Source organism: Triticum dicoccoides, chromosome 5B, assembly GCF_002162155.2.
Source record: "Triticum dicoccoides isolate Atlit2015 ecotype Zavitan chromosome 5B, WEW_v2.0, whole genome shotgun sequence".
Lineage (NCBI taxonomy): Eukaryota > Viridiplantae > Streptophyta > Magnoliopsida > Poales > Poaceae > Triticum > Triticum dicoccoides.
This window is the reverse complement of record NC_041389.1, coordinates 649,727,445-649,738,051: the sequence shown is the minus strand read 5'-3', so window position 1 is coordinate 649,738,051 and position 10,607 is coordinate 649,727,445.

The window sequence follows — 10,607 nt, the reverse complement described above, 5'->3', positions numbered from 1 at the left end:
TCACCCGAGGTGAGCACGCCCGCTCCTCCCTCTCCCCTACCTCTGCCTAGGGTTTCTTTATATTTTAGTTGCATATTAAGTTTATTTTTATTTATAGTAAGTTTATTTTAGTTGCATATTAAGAACTAGGTACTAATTAGGTAGTAGAATATTTTTATTTATATTAAGTTATTTATAGTAAGAACTAGTTGAATTAATAGAACTAGTTAGTAAGAACTTGTTTATATTTTTTAGTTAAAGCAATTTTTCCCGCCTCGACGTCGACGATGCCTATCCCGCATCCTCGTCGTCGAGTCGATGGAGGACGACACCTGCTTGACCAGATCGTCCATGTCCGGGACTGGGCTCCGCCGGGGTGGTACTGGGAGGCGCTACCTACCGGGGGGCGTAGGTTGGTGAGGAGCCAGCCTGTCATTGACTCGAACCTTCTTTGGTGGCGGTCGCGTGGGCCAGTGACGATCGAGAGGCTCGAGGACTCCGCGGAGGTGGTGCGTCACCATGTCAGTGAGGAGAACGCGCACGTCCGTCGCTACTTGTTTGCGTTGGAGCACATGCCGTTCTCCAATACCTGGCAGGTTCTCCGGGGATCTCACTGGAGCTATGATCCCGTGATGGTTCCTTCTTTGTGGGTGTCCACCGCCCGCGCCGATACCCGTCGTGTGCTAGGGTTTTAGTTGTATTAGTGATGTTATATGTATGACACTATTCGTGATGTATTAGTAATAATATTCGACGATGTACGGACGTATGAGATGATTTACGTTTGCTTATTGAATGCATGCTAATTTGAGTCCTATAAGATATTTTGAAATGTATATCTTGTGTTGCTCAATATCCAAGTGGCCCGTCATGTTTGCAGGTTACACCTCCGAGTGGCCTATGTTTTGCCGGAGTGTTGATTCATTTCCGTTCCGGCAAATTTCAGGCGCTCGATATGTCCTATTTTAGCAAAGGTCATGCCGGATTTTTCCGTGAATTTTGGCATGACTTGTGCCAGAATATGTAGGAAATATCAAGTGCCCCGGATTTGTGTGTTGAGTATCTTGGTAGTTATCTTCGATCGATTTTCAATTAATGTTTTAACTATGAACATAGGAAATGTCTGACGATGAAAAGGATTTCGGTATTTGCAAATACTGCAAAGACGAGCGCGGCCTGTGCGACGGAATCTTCCTAGATGATGATAGGCGCTTCAGCATCAAGCTGGACAAGAACTTCGAAGTGGATACAGTAAGTCACAGCGACAAGTCTTTTTTCGTAATTAAGCATGACATCTGCTTCATTTGCTTCCACTTATTTTTTTTTACTATTCTACTAGCGTATCCCCTGCCATGCAAGAGTTTTTGTATTGGATAAAATAGGTTTCAGTCATAGTATGGAGGAAAAGAAAGTTTACTTGAAGACCGAGCATGGTTATATTTTCCATGCAAAATTGTACAATTCAGACGACTACACCTATTTTGGATGCAAAACATGGCGAGCACTATGCAAGACTTATGCATTTGAGCCTGATATGGTTATCACCTTTGATATTCGTCACGAAAATGATATTGAAGGTAATACCGACATCTGGGTCGATGTGCAGACGCCTCCAGTTATACCACTATGTAAGTTTCTCAACCATATTTATGTCTTTGATCGATATTGTTTATTCAAAAATAGTTGACAACTAATTTATATTGTCAGCTTATTTCGGTGCAAGCAAACATGTCCAGCGCTTGGTAGACAGGACCGTATACTGTCCTGGGGCTGAACTCAACTGCGAGGAGCTCGATCATTATGTTTCATGGCTTGAGGATCTTGATACTGTCAAGACAAATTTTCTTCCTGTATTTAGAAATGTTAGTACTGAAAATGTGCGACCAATAGTGTTCGTAATGAACTATGGTCACATCTATTTAGGAAGAATGGTAAGATTTTTACTATTTGTCATCAGTGCATCTTTTCCATACATTATTTTGAAACTAAACTTCATTGCTAAGTATGTTAACATACGATGTTCTTCAACAGGGACTCCCAATGAATGTTGTGCCTTATGGGATCGAGACTAAAGGTACCATGAGTATTATCAGCTTACGGCCAAGATATCCTACAGATTACTTTAGTGCATTCAAGATTAGCGACGTATGCTTAATAGTGCAAGACTGGACCAAATATGTGATGGGGGAGCGCAGAGAAGTACTAGGGGGCAGCAAACAGATGTGCTACCCACGATTAGGAGACAGGTTCATCTGCATGCTCCAGCTTGATCAAGGAGGAGAGCTATACATGTTTTATGTTATTTTACCTAAGAGAGAGCAGCAGGAGTGATTAGCTAGCTAGAAATGAGTTTCAGGATGATGATGTGCTACACTATATTACTATGATGATAAAATAGCTAGTGTTGGTGATAATGACTATGATGATTATTATTAGCTAGTGTTAGTGGTGATTAAATAAATACTGTTTTTTTAGACAGAAATAAATACTGTTGGTGGTAATGACTATGAGGATGATTAAATAGCTTATGCTGGCGGATTAGATTCAAGTGGAGGCAACATGTGGTGCACATCAAAAGTACTACTAGTCCAAACTAGATCAAGTTTGGATTAGTAGTATACTTTTGACATGCACCACATATTGCCTCCACTTGAACCTAATCCACCTTCATTTGACACACTGTTATGGACATAATGATGTAAACCTCATAACTGGTATTGTATCAATATTTGTACGATGGCGCATAAATAAACTAGAAATGAAAAAATAAAAATAAAAGTACTAGTAGCGATGGACAGAAAACACGCTGCAAGTAGTTACCTTAGCAGCAACGTGGTACCGAACAAACGTTGCAGCTATTCGTCCTAGCAGTAGCGCGGGCACGCACACGCTGCTGCTAAGCAATAACTGTAGCGCCTTATTAGTAGCGCACCCTCCCGCGCTACTAGTGAGCACAAAACCCGCACTGCTGCTAGGGTTTTCCTTAGTAGTGGCGGGATGGGGAGGAGGGGAGGGAGGAAACGATACCGCAATTACCGGTGGGGGTTGGGGGGGTGGTATCGATCAAAGGGATATGTTTACAGTGTGCAGTAAACAAACACAAGTAACGTTTCCCCTTTACGGCGTAAAGGGACGACGGGCAAAAGTCGCTGAAATAAACACATCCATAGTGTATTCCGAGTGATTCAGCTAAATCCCTATCACAGGCCTTGACACACAAACAAACTGATTTACGAAGTACTCCCTCCGTTCCTAAATATAAGTTTTTTTAAAGATCATAATATAGAGTATATACAGAGCAAAATGAGTGAATCTATAATCTAAAATATGTCTATACATCGGTACCTTTGTCTCCATACGGTCGGAGTGGTAAGTTCCATAGGGTCGGAGCGGTACCTCTTTCTCCATACGGTCGGAGCGGTACCTCTGTCTCCATACGGTCGGAGTGATAAGTTAAATACGGTCGAAGCGGTACCTCTGTCTCCATACAGTCGGAGTGGTAAGAGGAAAATGATTCATGCTTCCACCAAACATATAAATGTACCTAACGGGAGATTGATGAAGCATGTGCACGTTCATTGGCAACAACACTTGGACTCCTCATTCCCACTTAAATCCTCTAAAAACGAGGATGAGTTGTTGGCTAGTATTAGAACAACCAGAGGTCACACAACATCCAGCCGATGAGCATAATCGGATTAGGAGGTATGGGGAAATACATTCAATCTTCGTGCCGTGTGATGCCAACAAGAGCACTTTCTCCTACACACAACAAGCTTGCACTATCAATGTCTTCGACGGAGATGCGGCTACACATACTGTCAGTCCGAACAGTTTTCTGCAATCCATCAAGATTGCTTTCTCCAGCGGGTGATGTATGTTCCTAGATCACGAGCTCATTGTTGACGTCTGGTCCTAAAACTCCAGTTTGTACTGGCTTTTGCAGTTGTCCACCCGCACCTTTGAAAATGCACAAAGGTTGTCAACCAAACATCACTGCTCTGAAAAATTGAATTTCGGCAATGAATGATTGTTATGCGATTTCGTTTATTTTAAACAATTATCTTTGTAGGTAATGAAACCTGAAGAGTATCACTGAGGTTATCTAGAAGAGAGGTTATGGAATGATGTATCCTGTAATTCTTGTAAGCACCCTAGTGAACAATGAAAAGATATTGCTCAATCAATAAAGTAAGTCATGATGGCCATTCCCTAAAAAAACAAATTAGGAGAGCGAAAATTTCCTCCGCTCCCATCCAGGACGGATGAGCCAACGTAGAGTGATGGGAGAGGACACGCCCGGGGAGGACTTAGAAAGAAACAAGGGAAAATGAGAGCCCCCGCATTCACGTGACCTATAAATGTTTACCTAAACATCAACATTTGGAATCCTCATGCCCACTCAAATCTTCTAAGGATGAGGATGGTTCGTTAGCTAGTATTAAAACAACTAGAGGTCACAAAACAACCTGCCGATGAGAAAAATTGGATTAGGAGGTGAGAGGAAATACATTCAATCTTTGTGTTGCGTGATGCCAACGAGGCCACCTGCTCATACACACAACGAGTTTGCACGATTAGTGTCTTCGGCGGAGATATTGCGAGTCCAAACATTTCTGACAATCATATCGCAGCATGATGGGGTGGCATCAACTTGCTTACCCTGACCGAAGGTGGCCGGATCAGGATCTCTTCAGCAAGTGATGATTGTTTTGTCTGTAACCCTTGCACCATCTCAATTAGGACGAGATCATTCTTGGTGTGAATTCCTAGATCTACTCCCAGTAGTACTAACTTTCGCAAATGTCCGCCTGCAACCGTGAAACTATACAAAGACTTGGTTGCCAAGTAAATCACATTGGGCTTAAAATATAGATTTTGTTAATGAATGGTTGCTACGCAATTCCTTCAATTTTTGATACGTAGCTGAGTAGATTTGAAGCAAATTGTATTCAAGGATTTGTACATCCTAAGTGCAACTAGTCAAAGATATTGGATATTGCACGAGTCTGTGTCATGCTCCAGCTGTACTTAATTGGATAAAATAATTTTGTTTGTAGGTATCCAAACCCGAAGAGCATCAAGGATGTTATGTACACGTTTGATGGTTTGTGTGCCGCTCTTGACCCTACATTACCGGAGACGGAGGAGGAGGAGGAGTATGCCTATCCTGAAACCTCTAACCATGATGATGAGTCTTTGGTGATGGTGGCAGAGCCCGAGTGTGGTGCCCCTTCTGTTGTTTGCGCTAAGCCTAAATGGACCTGGAAACGGAAGGTTTATCCAGTGTCGGCTGTGTGTAGAAGTGCTAGGATCCGTACCTCTAAAAAATTTCATGACGAAATATGAGAGGCATTTTTTGGAATAGCAGAGGTCTTAAAGACTTGGCTAAAAGAAGATTTTTTGGTGGATGCTTCTCTTGAACATCATTTAGATTTTATTGCTTTGTCGGAGACTGGGCGAGGCAATTTCACTCCACAATTTCTTAGCACTTTATCTGGGGGAGTAGATTTTGACTGACATTGCCTCCCTCCTCGAGGAAGATCCGGTGGGTTTCTACTTGGGGTTAAGTGTGAAACTTTGGAGGTTCGGAGTGTTGTTTTGGGCGAGTTTGCGATAAAGTTTCGGGTCAGAACTAAAGCCGATGGATTTGATTGGGCTTTGATGGCGGTCTATGGAGCCGCGCAACCAGAACTCAAGCCAGATTTCTTGGCCGATATGGTCCGTGTATGCGGTAACGAGCAGCTACCCATCTTAGTGGGTGGTGATTTCAACATTATTCGAAGAAAGAAGGAAAAGAATAATGACAATTTTAACGGCAGATGGTCATTTATGTTCAATACTATCATTGAAAGCTTGGATCTCAGAGAGATGGAGCTCTCGGGTAGGAAATTCACTTGGGCTAACTCGTTACTGGTTCCGACATTTGAGAAGCTTGACCGTGTTTTAGCTAGTGTCGAATGGGAACAGAAGTTTCCCCTGGTAACGGTGCAGGCGTTGACACGAGGTATCTCGGATCACACACCGCTACTGGTCGACTCGGGGGCTCAAACTCATGTGGGTAACAAGAATATTTTCTCGTTTGAACTTGCATGGTTTGAAAGAGAGGGCTTCCTCGAGTTGTTAGCTAGAGAGTGGGCTAAAGACCCGGGTGGGAGGTCACCCATTGAGCGGTGGCAGTGTAAGATTCTTCATCTTTGAAGGTTCCTTCGTGGATGGGCCAAGCATACGCATGGGATTTATAAGGCGGAGAAGGAAAGACTCCTGCTTATTCACACCCTTGAGTTAAAAGTTGAAACCTCTATCTTAGATACCAGTGAGCTGGAGACTAAAATGGAGGCCGAGTTGCGGCTGAAAGAGCTTCTCCGCGAGGAGGAATTGAAATGGGCGTTGAGAGCTAAGGTTCGTAAAATCGTCCAAGGCGAGGATAACACCCAATTCTTTCATATGATTGCTAATGGAAAGTATCGTAAGAAGAGAATTTTCCAATTAGAACAAAATGAAGGGACGATAGTTGGTCAGGAAAACCTGAAAGTTTACATTACCAACTATTATAAGCAGTTGTTTGGACCTCCGGAAGACAATTTGTGCCTTTGGATGAGTCAAGGGTTGAGGATGTTCCTCAACTTGAGACGTACGAGAATGAGATTTTGACTGCTCCCTTTACGGAGGAAGAGGTGTTTGAGGCCATTGCACAAATGGAAAACAATAAGGCACCAGGACCGGATGGGTTTCCGGCGGAGTTTTACAATAAGTGCTAGCACTTCATTAAGGGAGACCTGATGCCGATGTTTCATGAGTTTTTCAATGGTTAGCTTCATTTGTTCAAGATGAATTTTGGAACGATAACCCTTCTTCCTAAGAAGACAGAGGCTATTCGCATTGAGCAGTTCAGGCCTATATGTCTGCTTAATGTCAGTTTCAAAATCTTCACCAAGGTTGGGACGAACAGACTTACGCAGATTGCGCATTGAGTTGTGCAACCGTCCCAGACTGCTTTCATGCCAGATAGAAATATCCTTGAAGGGGTGGTCGTCTTGCATGAAACGCTCCATGAGATTCAATCAGAAAAACTAGATGGTGTGGTTTTTAAAGTGGATTTCGAAAAAGCATACGATAAAGTTAAATGGCCTTTCCTTCAACAAGCTTTGCGTATGAAAGGATTTGACACGGCCTAGAGAAACCAGATTGAGTCCTTTACGCAAAAAGAGAGTGTAGGGGTTAAAGTGAATGAGGATATATGTCACTATTTCCAGACACACAAAGGGTTAAGGCAAGGAGATCCCATGCCACCGATTCTATTCAACATAGTGGTTGATATGCTAACTATTTTAATAGGACGGGCTAAGGATGCGGGGCAGGTAGGTGGCCTGGTTCCACACTTAGTTGATGGCAGTATATCCATTTTACAGTATGTTCATGATACTATCATCTTTATGGAGCATGACTTGGCGAAAGCGAGAAACATGAAGCTTGTGTTATGTTTATTTGAACAATTGTCCGGGCTCAAAATTAACTTCCACAAGAGCGAATTGTTCTGTTTTGGAAGAGCTAATGATGACCAGGAAGCGTATAAGCAATTGTTCGGATGTGAATTGGGTTCGTTACCGTTCACGTACTTAGGTATACCCATTCATCATCGTAAGCTGGCTAACAAGGTGTGGAAGTGCATCGAGGATCGTTTTGAAAAGAAACTGAGCTGATGGAAAGGGAAGCTCATGTCATATGGAGGACGATTAATTTTGATTAATTCGGTCCTAACCAGTGTGCCTATGTTTCTCCTATCCTTTTTTGAGGTCCCGGTGGGGGTCAGGAAGAGGTTAGACTTTTATCGATCTCGATTCTTTTGGCAGAATGATGAGCTTAAACGAAAGTATAGGCTTGCAAAATGGGACATCATCTGTAGGCCGAAGGACCAAGGGGGTCTAGGCATTGAAAATCTGGATGTCAAGAACAGATGTCTCCTCAGCAAGTGGCTATTCAAACTCTCGTCCGAGACAGAGGCTACTTGGGCTCAAATTTTGTGAAATAAGTATCTTCATTGTAAAACCTTGGCACAGGTGACGGTGAGACCGACTGACTCACCTTTTTGGAAAGGGTTGATGAGAGTCAAGCCACTCTTTTTCAACAGGACAAGGTTCTTAGTCGGAAATGGAGCTAATACGAGGTTCTGGGAGGATACGTGGCTTGGGGAGACGCCCCTTGCACTTCAATATCCTACTCTGTACAATGTTGTTCAACGTCGAGAAGCTTACGTTGCAAACGTTTTACAATCCACTTCCCTCAATATTAGTTTTCGAAGGACGCTAGTTGGCAATCGTTGGGAGGCCTGGCTTCATCTTGTAAGACGGTTGATGGATGTCCAGTTGTCTCAGCAGCCAGATCGGTTGTATTGGAAACTGACTAAGGACAACGTGTTCTCGGCCAAATCAATGTATCTGGATGTCATAAACTCTAGTGTCATTCCCTCCTCGAAGCACGTTTGGGAAGTAAAGGTACCTTTGCGAATCAAAGTGTTTATGTGGTTCGTGCATAAACAAGTCATTTTGACAAAGGATAACATGGCAAAACCCAATTGGATGGGTTCTGCTAGGTGTAGTTTTTGTGACCATAACGAAACTATCAAACACCTCTTTCTAGATTGTCCGCTGGCTAAGATTCTTTGGCGTTCGATTCATATTGCTTTTAGTATTAATCCGCCCACATCCATCAACATGTTATTTGGAACGTGGCTTGGTGGGGTTGACTCAGATTTAGCGAGGCACATTCGTGTTGGAGTTTGTGCCTTATTATGGGCAGTCTGGAACTGTAGAAATGATTTGGTTTTTAACAGATCAACGGACATTCACTTTTTGCAGGTTATATTCAGGGCAACAACTTTGATCCGTATGTGGTCGCTACTCACTCCGACGGAGGCCAGGGGGCGTTTGGCTACTGTGTCTACCCGATGGAAGATGGTAGCTCTGGTTATTTTCAACCGGTTTGGATGGCGGTCATGTAATAGGATAGGCATGTAGTGCTCTTATTTTATTTGCCAGCCGGTTGTGGCTTTCGATCTGGCTCTTATGAGCGTTTTGTTTTATTTCTTTCTTTGAGACTTGGAGACTTTGTTACTGGATTATTTTTAATAATATGAGCCGTATGCATCTTTCTGATGCAGAGGCTGGGGTAAAACCCTTTTTCAAAAAAAAATGTACACGTGAGAGGTTATGGAAAGCTCAACGCGCAAATGATTCCTCTGACCAACAACAAAGTCAGTGAGGAGGTTAGGACTTGATTGCCCGCACATGGCTCTTAGCCTCTTACCTTATTTCAGCTAAAGATGCAACTCTCTGATGATTACGACCATTTTTCTTGCCTTACCAGGGTCTTGGAAAGCACAACATCATCTGCATTGAGGACTTTGTCCTCGAGATTTTTACTGCCGACCCACACTTCAAGGAGACCAACAACTTGCCATTCAAACTGAAGGCGCCGGTGGGAGGCCTCAAGAAGAAGAGGAACCTTTTCGCAAAAAAAAGAAGAAGAAGAAGAAGAAGAAGAAGAAGAAGAAGAAGAAGAAGAAGAAGAAGAGGAACCACTATGTTGAGGGTGGTCACACCGATAACCATGAGAACTACATCAATCAACTCGTCAGGAGGATGAACTAGGTTGATCGATGACCCCTTGTGTTTGAATGATGTTATCTTCTTTGTTGAGCCTGCTTTACATTAGTAAGTGGATGGAGGATGCCGTTTTGATATTTCGGAACCCTGAATGTTCGCAAGAATCTGACTTTGCATGAGGAGGTTTTGAGACGGTATTTAATGCCTTCTAATATACTAGGTTTGATAATATTTTCTCGTTCTTTGTGAACCTATTATGTAGGTATCGTAACATTTCATGTTTCTGTTTCCAGTAAAAGTGCTACTGCTGTCTTATGTTGAATGAAGCTACGTACTTTTTGTGATTCATGGGAGGAGTATGTGCACCAATACATATTGAACAAGGGTGCACGGGGGATAATTAGGAGACAGAAAGAGAGATCGAGGAGTAACCTACAGATCGGGCCACTATCTGCAATATAATCACTACGGAAGATTTGGGCACTGATCTGGGCAGAGCAGAACACCTGAGGAGATTGTTCCAGAGGCCAGATGAGGTGATTAGATTAGAAAGAAAAAAGGAAAAAAGATAACCGTAGGATGAGGTGGGAGTACGGATGGGAGCATGGGGAGGGAGCAGGCAAGCCGGATCCGTGATCGCAGGGATGGTTCCGCCGGCGGGGCGTCCTAAGGTGGGGTCCAGAATCAATTCCGTCTAGTCTGACATCATAATCAAAATCTACTTCCAAACGGCGGTGGCACATATGATTTGGTTCCAAATTCCAAACACTAACCATGAAAGGAAGTACAAACAAACGGATTACAAAGTTAAGTAGAGTGCAAAGCCTCACCCCCATACGTCCCCGGCCAGATGAGCAGTCTTAGACGGATGGGAGGAAGGTCTGGGGGAGTATGAGATAAGAGCAACTCTAGCAGACCCCTCAAATCGCGTGAACCCGCAAAATTCCGGCGAGTATATGGACTTGGCCAAATTTTCTGGCCAGAGCAGAGCCCGTATACCCGGTCGGCCCATAAAACATTTTA